Here is a 12,630-nt window from a genome sequence, read left to right on the forward strand (position 1 = left end):
TCAGTCAGTGTAGACCAGGAATGAGAAAACTGTAGCCCTCCAGATGTTGGTGGACCTCGGCTCCCATCAGTCCCAGCCATCTTGGTCAGGGAAGCTCACAGTTGTAGTCCAAAGGCTCCCCATTTCTGGTATAAACACTACTGAGCTAGATAAATTGGTATTATCAAAAAATATGTCCCCATTACATGCTATTTTAACTGGAAAAGCTAGTGGTTGAACTTAGGACCTTCTGCATGCATATCATGTTCTTTGCTGCTGGTTTTTGGCCCCTCCCCATGACAGGTCCAGCTATCCCATGTTACTAACTGAGGGAGGAAAGAGGATGAAGTGGTTCCTGAACAGCAGAAGACTTCTAAAGATGTGGCCTTTACCCCAGAGATTTAGTTTAGACAATTTCATGCTTCGAAAACATTCATCACATGTTGGAAGCAAGATGGCAGCTGAAACAAAAGTCAGACTGTAAGATCAGTCTCAGAAAATTGGTAAACAGGAGACTTTTTTGCAGAAAGCTTCCATGTACTTAACTCACAGTACTGGGTTTCCAAGTTAGAATCTTTCCATCCTAGAATTTTCCTAGTTATCATCCAACACTCATGGCTATGCTACACTGCAGAGCAGCCACTACACTGTACTGGCACAGGATAAGCTGGCATTACCTGAAACTTAGCTGCTTATTTCTATCTAGGAAATCCTTGTTCCACGGTTCATTTTTGGAACATGTATTTCTCAAGGCTGAAATACTTGTTTTTATCAACTGTTGGAATTTACTCCCTTCCTTCCTTCAGTTTCACAGCAAGTCTTGCCTGAGGCAGCTCGTGTAGCTGACTCTTCCAGTTACCTTCTGACTTTGTCCTGGCACTATCAGCCCAAGATTTATGATTAATGGGTATCTGGAAACATAAAAATAAGAAAAATGTCCCCCTCCCCATACATCATTTCATCATCTTGTATCAAGACAAACTTGTTAGTTGTAACCTGTCCATCCGCAAAGCGCCAGCCTGATAACAAAATACTATTACCCCCTTTAACAATAATTATCTACTACTAATTTCAGTCAAGCATTCGCAATGATGCTATTGCCAGATATTCCAGAAGTCTGCATTCAGGATCAAACCACACATTATGTTAATGTGATTTCTGTGAAATAAATTGAAGGTGCCCTGTCTCATAACTTAGATATCCACCCCAAGTAGATAGGGGCACATGGGAAACAGGGTTTAGCACATACCCCCAATCTCACAGTCCCAATGAGAATTGCCTGTGAAGTTGTTCTTTGGTTCCATGGAACAGGAACATAAGGAGAACCCTACTTAATCATGCCAAAGTGCATCATTCTCTTCTCACAGTGACCACCAGATGCCTCCAGAAAGCCCACAAGCAGGACCTGAATGTAACAGCTCCCTCCCCACTTGTGAATCCCAGCAACTGGTTTCAGAAGCAATGTCATGGCTCCTGTGGATCCATCCAGGACCTATAGCAAGATCTGTCACAGAAGGAAAGGGATTCATAGGTCAGAGGTGAGGAAAACCCAAGCAAGGTTTTTCCAACCCTTTGTTGTTGGACATCACAGAAGAAGAAGGGGAACCACACACCAGCTATGAAACTGAGCAAATTATCCAGACTTCTATATTTAATGGAGAATGAAACATACATTTTGAAAAGGTTTTTTTTATAAAAAACATTCACTTAGTTCTGTCACATTTTAAAATTACAATGAACTTGTCATATACTAGGCATACCAACCCATGCGGAGACATCTTGTTCCATTTTTCAAAAATCCAATAGCTCAAAACCTATTGCAAATGTCTAATGGCTTTGTCTCCTATATAAAATGAAATTTGTATCACAAAATAGAACATATGATGCTTCAAGACTCATTCCCTTGCATAACCCTCTTTTGCCACCATAAATGGTTATCAAATTCCCTTTCAAGACAGGAGCTTCTTCAGGGCAAATGTCAATGATTCAGAAAGACTGTGCTAGAAATACTGGAAGGTTGACATGACAGGTTCTTAATCCCATCACTTCATATAACTTCTAGTGATCTCAGTGGAGGTGCGGCCATTGATCAGTTGGAAATTGTTTGATCCAGGAACAGACCCAAGTCAAATGAACCCTGTGAACAGGCTGTGTGGAGGCGCTGGGAAGAAGACTGAGTTTAAAGGGCACAAAGATTATGGGATACCTTCCCTAGTGAGGCCCACCATGTGTTGTCTTTGTTGACCTTTTGAAGTTTAATTAAAACTCACCTGTTCTGCTAGGCAGTTGAGAAGATCAGCAGAGATCTAAGGTTTCAATGTTGTTGCAGTTGTGTTTAGTGTTGCTGCAGTTGTCTAGTAGTTTTATTGCATTGTTCTTGGGATATTTTACTCTCCCTCTCTTTCTTTAGGGAGACAATTGAGTCATGAAGCCATATTTGGTGACACAGTCTAGGTTCCAATAAAAGTTTAGCATTTGTACAGTAATTACCAGCATAAAGCCTATGGAGGGAAGAGAAATCAAAAGTATGTAATTAACATTACAATGTTTCATTAACACACAATAATTCCTCTGCAGGTCATACAATTCACATGCATATTTTATTAAATTGCACACAATTTTTTTATATGTATCTGACCCTCGTCCTCCTGCATGCTTTGAAGATAGAAAGCCAGTGGTATAGCCTATAAGTTTAAAGACATTTAGAAAGAATTGTGGAGTTAAAAGGTACTTTTGATGTTTGTTCTTTCTTTTCTATCACAAGGGCATTCAATACAGCAAAGGAACATAAGTAGAAAACATTAAGGCTGAAGAAATTTCCATGGCAATCATTCTCATTTAACCCTTTCCAATCATTTAATATAAAGGACTGGTAGACAGCTATTTGTTTATTAAGGATATAAAAGCAGCAATATGAATTTCCCCATCTCATTGCCAACAGATTCTCTGTGTGAAACTCTGGTACATTTTAATGAGGATTATATCATATTCCGAGAATAGGTCTCTTCAGCTGTTAAATAGATGGAGCCAGATGTATGCTATTGCCTTCCACAGTCCTTGCTAGTATTTCTGATCAAAGAGGAGAGCAATTAACACTGCCAAGCCTCCCAAGCTCTTTTGTCCAAATGACCTTTTCATAATAAATGTCCTTGCTCCCAATGATTCATGCAACTAGTCTGTAAGAGTTGTCCATGGAAATAACAGGATAGATTGTTCAGGAATGACTTGGGACGTGGGCTCTGATCATCAGTGGAGCCTCCAGGTTTGGAGAGAGACTTCTTTGGGCAAGATTCATGTAACACCCTCTGCCTCAATAGGGAAGGTCCACAGCTCAGTGGCAGAGCATCTTCACTATATTCAGAAGGTCCCAGGTTCAATCCCTGGTATCTCCAGGTAGGACTGGGAATGTCCTGTGTCTACCAATCAGTGTAGACAATACTAAGTTACAATGGTGTATCTATATCTATATCTATATCTATAATATATCTATCTATCATCATCATCTATCTATCTCAAATGTCATCTTAAAAAGCAGAGACATCACCTTGCCGACAAAAATCCATATAGTTAAAGCTATGGTTTTCCCAGTAGTAATGTATGGAAGTGAGAGTTGGACCATAAAGAAGGCTGATCACCGAAGAATTGATGCAGATACCAGCTCTGAGACTGTTTTCTGTTTGTAAGTGCTGCTAACTCATTATTTTAAGCACTGCGTAAGTATTTGCTCTATGGACATTGTATTCTGCCTAGTTTAAACTTAACTTAAGAAAATCCGCAAACAGCCATCCTGAACAATCTCTGTGTGCATGTACTGTGTAATCAAGTTAAGCTTTCCAAAGCTTTAGGAACACTATCAGTTCCTCATAATGATAATTTTATTTTTTTAAAAAATATCAGCATCAGAGATTCAAAACCTTTGTTAAACCCTTGGTAAACACATGCACAAGGATTGACCGCAAAATACAATGTTATAGCAGCCCCAGTATGTACAGCGAACCTCCTTCACCATCGGTAATGCAGTCATTGAAAAGTTAACATCTGTGGCTTAATTATTATTAGAATTTTAATGAACAAGATGAAGTAAATCACTCAGCTTAGCTGCTCGCTTTTTGAAGCAGACTGAGTTCCTGGAAGATAAGAGTGAGATTGTGCTTGTTCAACAGCTTGGCAATACTTGAAGGGGGAGGGTAAAATACAGGTTTGATGGAATTTAGAACAATTCTACTGCTAATTAAAAAAAAAGTGGGGGATAGTCGTAATTCCTGAATATGAGTTTCAGGCTTAATGAGTTTAGTTTAGTTTTTGCAATGAAGCTTTAATGCAGTTAGACAAAATACCTGCCTGTGTACACATGGCCAAAATCAGCTCCCGAGAAACTAAACACAGAGCTAATGTAAACTATTTCTGTGCTCTATGCATTCCTTTAAAACTCAACAATCACTTAGCTAGCTGGCAGAATATGTGGAAGCAGGGAATATGTACTTTGAATGCTAATCCTATAAGTCAAGGATGAGGATCCTGTGGCCATGCAGATGTGGGACTAGAACTTTCATCTTTCATGACTAGCAGGTATGCTGGCTGGGGTTTTTTGGGAGATGGAATCAATTAACATCTGGAGGGCCACATCTCTGCTGTAGGAGATGCTGAGCAAGCACCTTTCAGGCTCTGATCTTTGCTGCTACAGCTCCTGAACACACCACCACCACTGAAACCCTGGGCCAGATATTTTCGGTACTGCAGCTTAGAAGTGTCAAGAGCGGTTGTTAAAAATGGAAGGAAGCAGTGCAAGGATGAATGTGGGAAGCAAAGAACCAGGTCAGATGCAGAACCCAGAAAAGGAAAGGGTGTGAGGGGGAATCACATTGTGGACTCACTCGCAATGACCCTTCCCTCAGGAGCAAAGCCTAACCTGCAAAGTTGAACAAACTGCACAATAATAATAACACCTTTACTGTATTGTCATTGTACAACCTGTGTACAATTAAATTAAACGAGCCTCCCCACCCCCCGCTCAAACACTCATTCTGTTATCGAACAACATACCACCTTGCAAGTCAATTTCACTATGTTATTTTTCGTTCAACAGCCTAACAGCCCATGGATAGAAGCTATTTTTTAGCCTGTTGGTACGGCTGATTATACTTCTATATCTCCTGCCTGAGGGATTAAATTGGCCACAACCTTATTGATTCCAGGTTAGCTTTGGATCAGGCATTGGGTCTACAGTATATCTCTTTCAGCCCCCTGGTGGAGCGATGATGCATGACAGGATCAAGCATAGTATTAATGGGTCATCCTCCCAACCAGCTGAAGAAAGCTGTATGGCCCATCTGCCATACACCTTGGCTTCTAGACAGAGATTTCCATCTAGACCCCTCTAGCAGGGTGCCCTGATATTACACTATTCAGAGGTGGGGTGTTTCTACCCAAAGCCTCATCCATCAAAGTTGTGACTATTGCTATAGGGGAAGGCAAAACCTGCAAATGAGGCCAATCTATTTTCAGGCAAGTTCCTTCCCAACTCTGAATACAGCAACCATTATAGAACCACAGCAAAGCTGACAACACAAAGACCTAGGAAAGAAGAAAAGGTTAGCATACAAAACTCAAATGGGGTGGGAAGGGAGGGATGTTATTTGGCCGAATGCAGTCCCTGGGGTCAGACGCATCTGACTTTTATGTACTGGGGGTGGGGAGAACCAGAGTGAAACCTGATCTGCTCCCCTCCGCGGCCCCGCCCACCCACTATGGCTGAATTGGCCCAATATACAAATAGTTTGGTGGTGGGAAAGCCCATGGATTAAAGCAGCTGTCGTGGGGAGTCCCAACTGCTGGCCACATAGACTCAGCGTGGCTCCCATGGGCTCCTGCTGTGAGGGCCCGCAACAGCCATTCACCCCATACTGGGTAAACAGCCATTTAGGCATATCTGAACTATTGGCCCCTTTTGTTTAATAGCAGAAAATCTCCAGAGCCACAGACAGAGGTTTCTTCCATCAGCTACTATCGGGCTGTTTTAAGTGGAAATGTCAGGGACTGAATTTAGAGCTTTTCTGCATACAAAGCATGTACTCTGCCACTGAGCTATGCCCTATCTCTTGACTTGGTGAGGTGAAGTAAAGGCCATGTTTAGAAGCTTGGCAGCTATACAAAGGAATTTCCCATCCTGCATTCATCACCCAGTTGCCATGATTGCCATGTGCTCAGGGAATACATATTGGTCCAGACCAGCTCGTGTACTGTGACCATGCACTTCTTTTCATCATGTGAATGTTCCCTTTGAGCATGGCCTGCATATGAAAATAACTCAGTTACAGCATACAAAGGTTCACCAACAAAGAATTCCTTCTAATCCCGCTGAGCCAAAAAATATAGTTGGGGAAACTCATAATTTTTGCCAGCTTTCCTTCCTTCCTTTTTGTTTTTGTTGGAGCTTTGATCCTTCTGGCTATCTAAATTTCACACAGAATACATTAGACATCTTTTTGTTTGTTTCAAATATCTTTGAAGGAATTGGTACTATGCTGGAACGACTTGCCAATAATATCAAGCAAGCAAGCAAAATAAAAGATAAGAAAGAGATGGCAAAGTTGGCAGGTAAATGGATTGCTGACGTGGCACATATTTAAGACAAAAATGTTGACTTATGCCGCAGAAAATAAAATAAGGTACAATTAGAAAATATTTCAAGGATTTCTTCTTGATATATGCCAGGCACCACCAAACTTGGGCCTCCAGATGTTTTGGGACTACAATTCCCATCATCCCTGAACACTGGTCCTGTAGCTAGGGATGATGGGAGTTGTAGTGCCAAAACATCTGGAGGGCCAAGTTTGGGGATGCCTGATATATGCTAAGCCTGAGTCTGAAGGAGTGTTGCCTTCACCTGTGTGGGTTGTCTTCCCTTTGTCACACAGAAGCAGACATCTAAATTAGCAATTATAAGCAACAGTCAGCGCTTTGCAAAGGGAGGACAAAACACCCAGTCTTCCCTCCAGGCATCCCCAAACTTGGCCCCCCAGATGTTTTGGGTCTACACTTCCCTTCATCTCTGACCACTGGTCCTGTTAGCTTGGGATGATAGGAGTTGTAGTCCCAAAACATCTGGAGGCCCGAGTTTGGGGGTGCCTGCTCTACACAGAGTAGAAGGCAGAAGGATTAGCAAACTGAACCCATATTCTAATCCTAAAGTTACCACATAACAATCAGGATGTCAGGGTGCTGTTGGTGGCTACTGGCTGCCTGCCCAGTAAAGCAGAGAGACAGGGAAAAGCGAGCTTTTCAGTTCCTTTTTATGATTAGAATTTCCAGGACAAAATTCCATCCACACTGTTCATTTTCCGACGTTGCCTCGAGTGAAGCTCCACCTCCCCTTCTCTGTACTTCCCTATTCATCACAGTCCTCCTCCCTCTGACAGTGGCTACCAAGTGCCACCAACCTTTGAGCCCTCTTCTCTGCTATTCACAACAAGGGAACGGTTTCTGGGGAACTCTCCAGCGACAGTGTGTCAGTCAGCCTCTGCTCAGGCTCTGTCTGTTCAATGCTACCTGGTTCCTGCTCCTCATCTTCCATTATTTCCCAACTTCTTCCCTCTTCTTCTTCTGGGGTGTGACCTGTGCCAAACCCCTCCGCTAGATCAATACTATCTGGAAGGCTCCTGGGGAAGAGTGACCTCCACCATTCCTCTTTATCTGCCCAGTCCCTGACATCAGAATGTGTACGAGCTTTTAAGGTTCAGGAGACGTATTCAAAGGCACCTTCCCATGTATTTCCTTAAGTTGAGTACCTATTTCATTATTTACTTTAAAGGTCCTTCCTTCTCTCCCCCCCCCAAATGTATGCATAGTTAGCTATTCGTATTTATTAATTTTATGAACATTTAATAGCAATTACCCACTGTTATAATCAGTACAGATGCAAGTGCCTCCTCTGTTCTGTTGTCTTAACCTATCCTGCAGTCTCTCCCAAGCCTTGACTTTAAGAACAGCAGGAGCAGTTGGAAAGGGAAAAAAGGAGTTCAGGGTTTTATTAATTTTTAATTATGATTGTGTGTCTTTGTTTTTCAGTTTGATCCTTTTACATGGTTTTGTATGTGTTGTGGTATTTTATGCATTGTGACTTGCTGTTATTTAAATTTATTACAGTATAGTAATTATTTATTGTAATTGTTAAGAGTGAGATTCTGTTTAATTATTATTTACTCTTATTTTGAGATTTAATTTTATTGTGTTCTATTGTATTCTAATGGATTACTGAATATTACTTTATTTGATATACGTTGTTTCTTTTAAAGTTATGTTTTTATTGTGACTTTTTTGTATTGGATCAGATTGTTGTAAGGTGTGTTTGAGCTTTGTTGCATACTTTGTTGTATCTTCAGCTTGTAAACTGCCTTGTGCATAGTAATAGAGAAAGGCAGTATACAAATTAAAAGTGAAATGAAATGTTCCCTCTTATAGTCAGAAGTCATGTTGCAATAGGAGGCATTTCAACTCATAAAGAGTCTGCTTTCCATTTCTTTTCTCATATTGAAATTCACAAAAACCCTTTAAATCTTTTTGTTTTTCTAATGTTTCTGGGGTGTCATGTTTTAAAGGTAACATTCTAGGTCTTTACCTTGGCAGCCTCCTATATATTTGCTTGCTTGTTTAAATTTATATTCAAACCTTGGTCCAAAGCAGGCCCTCAGATGTTAAATTCATCTGAATGTCTGGTGTCAAATATTATGAAATACTAAATATAAAAACTACTAAATGCAGTCAAATATTAACAGCCAAATATCATTGCAGAGCAAATAATGTTCAGTTATTTAAAATACCCTGTGTCTCAGTAATTTTGATTGTAATTCTGATTAGTTTCAACCAATTTCCCAATCTTCAGTTTACTGCTATAGTAAATTGAACATGCAGAATTATGTTTTCTGCAGAGAACACTTCTTTTCCTGAATATTAATCATCAATGAGATTTTGTCTTTTTAATAAAAAGAAATTCCTTCCTTCCTTAGTAATGTTTAAAGTGCGTTGCTCTTGCAGAACTCTATCATTCCGCAGAATGGCCACAAAGGTTTATAAAAAGTGCAAAATATAAATATTTGGGTTTCAATATTTTGATTTCCTGTTCAATTTCAATGTAGCTGTGAAGCAAACCATCTACAGTCAAAGAGAAAACAGAACTGGAGTTTGCTGATATTACAGTGTGCCAGGAACAGAAGCTGTTATTGCATGTCTGAAGAATTTTTATATCCCTCTGATAGTTTGTACACCATCTGAATTTTATTAAATTCTCTTTGACCAACCTAGAGCCAAGGTTGGCTTATATATGCAGAGAATCTCAGTGCTAATAAAATAGCTTTAAATGAGGCACAGATGAAAATCAAATGATTGCATAGAGACCTGAAAGACATTTTGGCAAAGTATTTATTATTAACATTGATTGGCAAAATAACTAAGATTTGAGCTAAGAAATTGCAGTCTGCAGTATCTCCAGGTTGCAGTCAGAATATTGACTGACTGTCTTGTGTCAAGGCATTCATAACCCAAGCCTCAGTATTCAGTCTCCTGTATCATGCCATAACTCTAAGCCAAGAGTAACATCCTGGCTCAGTTCTCTGTGCAAAACACAGTAGGAGGTCAGCATTAAAACTGTATGATGAATTTGGCTTTATGTATAATGTCACACTAGTAAAAATTTAGTATTTGGTGGGCTTATTAAACAGTGAGTGTATCACAAGCCAGACACATATATCATCTAATTCAGTCCTCAACATTTCAGAGTTGTGTCTCCCCGTTGCAGAAAAGAAAATACTACTTCAGAACAGTTACACTTATAACTAAATACTTTTCCAAACTGAATTTTAAGGTGTGCACATAAGTCTGGTTTCAGTAGGAAATTGTCAGAACCAATGTAGAATTAAACTTGATTTTTAAAACTATGAAGTACATTCAGAAGGCAACTTTAAAAGCCATAGGTCAACAAAATGCATAAATTGCCTTGAGGTGGTGGGTTTGGAAGGCATTAATAAATTAATAGTGGTGGTAATGTTGCCCTTATTTGAAATGAATTTGTCCAGCTCTGCTCACTACTCTGAGCAAATCACACAGGGCTGATTCATATCTCTACCCAACCAAAGGTCTGGTCTCTGCCTCACCACACACACAAAAACAACACATGAAATGAGGACTTAATGTGCAATTTGTGTGACTCTTCCCCTCTCAACAAAGGGGAGTAAGATCAGGCCTATGTACATATGGTAGCATTTTACTATATATCAGGTGTGGAGAAACTTTGACCTTCCAGATATTGCTAAACTACAACTGCTATAATCAAGGCTTGTTGGGACTTCTGGGAGTTGTAGTTCAGCAACATCTGGAAGGTCAAAGGTTTCCCACCCCTGCTTTGTATATATGCTAAAGTATCATTCCTCCACTGTGCAAAAAATGATTGATGGTCTGTGTGTGTGTGTGTGTGTGTGTGTGTGTGTGTGTGTGTGTGAGATTTGTGAATCACTACCTCATCCAATAAATGTGCTTTAGTTCTGCAGTGTAAACATGTCATAGCTCAGAGGGATCTCTTACTGGCTACCTCCAAAAAGTGGCCTTTACAGCTTTGCCAGTCTGCTGCCTATCTTCCTCTTTAATGGCTACACACCTCCTCAAATATGATTGGATTCAGGGGGAGATTTAACAGTGGTACAGTATCTGCTTTGAGCATAGGAGTTCCTAGGTTCAATTTCCAGGTAGGGTGAGAATGTTCAATGTCTAAAACTATAGAGAGCTGCTGCTCTGTGTGGACAGCACTGAACTAGATGGAAGAAGGTAACTTCCTATGTTCCTAATACAGTGGTACCTCGGGTTAAGTACTTAATTCATTCCGGAGGTCTGTTCTTAACCTGAAACTGTTCTTAACCTGAAGCACCACTTTAGCTAATGGGGCCTTCTGCTGCTGCTGAGCCGCCAGAGCCCGATTTCTGTTCTTATTCTGAAGCAAAGTTCTTAACCTGAAGCACTATTTCTGGGTTAGTGGAGTGTGTAACCTGAAGCGTATGTAACCTGAAGTGTATGTAACCCGAGGTACCACTGTACTTTCAATTGGGGGGGTGAGTATCTTACCCAGTGGAAACATAAACACTTTTAAAATATGGATTTAATTAGAATGGACTTTTTTACTTGGTGTGTGTATGCTGCCATGATACTAAACTAAGTTTGTAGTTTCCCATTAGGTATGGATGAAATAAGTCCAAATTCTTCATGGAATGGTTTCAGAGATTTGTAGAAGACAAAAAAATAAAAATAAAAATGACCTTTACAACTGTCATTGGAACATTATTTTTTTTCTTAAATCAGAAGAGCAAGCTCTGACTTTGCCTCTGACAAAAATCAGCAGCAGCAGTGGCTTAAGCCAATACCCTCGAGGGCCAGGATTTGTGGATGCCTCCACAATCCTGACTAAGAACAGCAGGAGGTAGAACAGAATGTAGCTGAATGATGCCAGCAACCACCTGGTGGGCTGGACTCAGCTGCCTCACTTGGCAGAAAGATCAAGGATTGAAGAGTAGGAGGGAGACAAGAATCCATTGCAGAGAGAGGAAGGAAAATAAATGTCAGGGGTATATGCAAGGAAAAGAAACGAAAGGCAGAGTGATATTTCATGGAGCAAAAGACTTTAAATAAAAAAGCTAGTGTTCTTTTCCAAGCCATGGCAACAGCAATGCAAGAACTCCCCAAGCAGGATGTTCATAGCTGAAGATTCAGCCCTGATGAAGTATAGTCAGGTGAGGCAAATAGGGCTATGTCCCTGTTTCAGCAGAACAAAGCAAGCTCAAGCAAGGCAAGGTGAAGCCAAGTCAAGGTTCAGGCAGGGTAAGAATTGAGGATACAGACAGCACCCTGGACAGCTCTATGGAGCATGTAGGCTGCAGCCTTATAGGAGCAAGGCTCAAATGTTGCTTCAGCAGCAGACAACTCCACCCTGAGCCTTCAACAGAGCTCCAGTTGGGTGGCTAATTACAAGTTCGATAACAGAAGCTTCTTCCATTAGACTATCTTGGCTGTGAATCCTGGAAGATTTGCCCCCTGCCTTGCAGGTATTTTTTCACCTGGCCTGGGAGGGCAGAGCCTTGATTGACTCCAGCTACAAAAGCTGATGCTACATATGAGGCCAGAGACCAACTTGGCTGTCTATTAGTGTAGACACAGGTCATTGAGCCGGAGCCACCACCTGCCATGAAGCACCAATGGCAGGACTGGAAAGAACAGCAGCACTTACATTCTAGGCTTATGATCATATTTTATTATTTTGCTAATTATGATATTTTAAATGTGCATTTTATTTTGACTTCTTTAAAAAAAATTAGGTTTACAATTTTTGTTAACTTTGCTAAGTTAAATGTGCATTCTGTAGTTGACTTTTGCAATGTTTTATTTTGAAATATTTAAGATAAGATTTTAGTTTCTTGTTACCTTTGTTTATTTGACTGTATACTTTATATTTGACTTTTTTCAGTAATGTTTTGCTGGATCGCTTTATTTGAGGTTTTAATGTGTTGTAAACCACTCTGATTTATTCTTAATATAAAGCGGTATAGAATGAATAAGTTAACAGGCATTGACTCCAACATCCGCTCAAGTCCTCTGGTGTGGCAGCCCTTGGGA

The 12,630-nt window shown here is 40.4% G+C and overlaps 1 long non-coding RNA gene across 8 annotated transcripts in view; it reads right to left on the reverse strand.

The window, feature by feature from the left end:
- The window catches only part of LOC310828089, a 249,367-nt gene that overhangs the window by 211,679 nt on the left and 25,058 nt on the right, over positions 1 to 12,630 (reverse strand). For all 8 annotated transcript variants that reach the window (XR_014556633.1, XR_014556634.1, XR_014556635.1 and 5 more), the window contains exon 3: positions 2,250 to 2,480. This is a non-coding gene — a long non-coding RNA (uncharacterized lncRNA). The remainder of the gene's footprint in view (positions 1 to 2,249; positions 2,481 to 12,630) is intronic.

The sequence above is a fragment of the Podarcis gaigeae genome (genome assembly GCF_964106915.1).
Source record: "Podarcis gaigeae genome assembly, chromosome: 12".
Classification (NCBI taxonomy): Eukaryota; Metazoa; Chordata; class Lepidosauria; order Squamata; family Lacertidae; genus Podarcis; species Podarcis gaigeae.